This window comes from Penaeus monodon, chromosome 30 (genome assembly GCF_015228065.2).
Source record: "Penaeus monodon isolate SGIC_2016 chromosome 30, NSTDA_Pmon_1, whole genome shotgun sequence".
In the NCBI taxonomy this organism is placed as follows: domain Eukaryota; kingdom Metazoa; phylum Arthropoda; class Malacostraca; order Decapoda; family Penaeidae; genus Penaeus; species Penaeus monodon.
Window position 1 is genome coordinate 32,225,059 of NC_051415.1, and position 343 is coordinate 32,225,401.

The following is a 343-nucleotide window of genomic DNA, read 5'->3' on the forward strand; positions in this document are numbered from 1 at the left end:
TTTTTTTTTTTTCCAGTAAATAAATGAATACCATTGAAAGTAACGTATAGGGAGGCAGTAACAGCGAGAGAAAATGTAGCTGGTTGACTTTGAAAAGTGTATTCCGAAATATAGCATTCAATTTATCTTTTTCAAAAACGCCAGTCTCAACGAATCGGCTCATCAGTCAATATGGTATAAGGTTATAGTATAATGCAACTGATTTTGTAAATTATAAGTTAAGCAGCAGAAAATTGTACGTGTGCATGTAATGAAATTAAATATATTTATGTGCACATACACACTCTAAGCCGGATTAGCCTATAAATAAAGTATAAGCTGCAGCTGATCTTTTAGGCAGGAC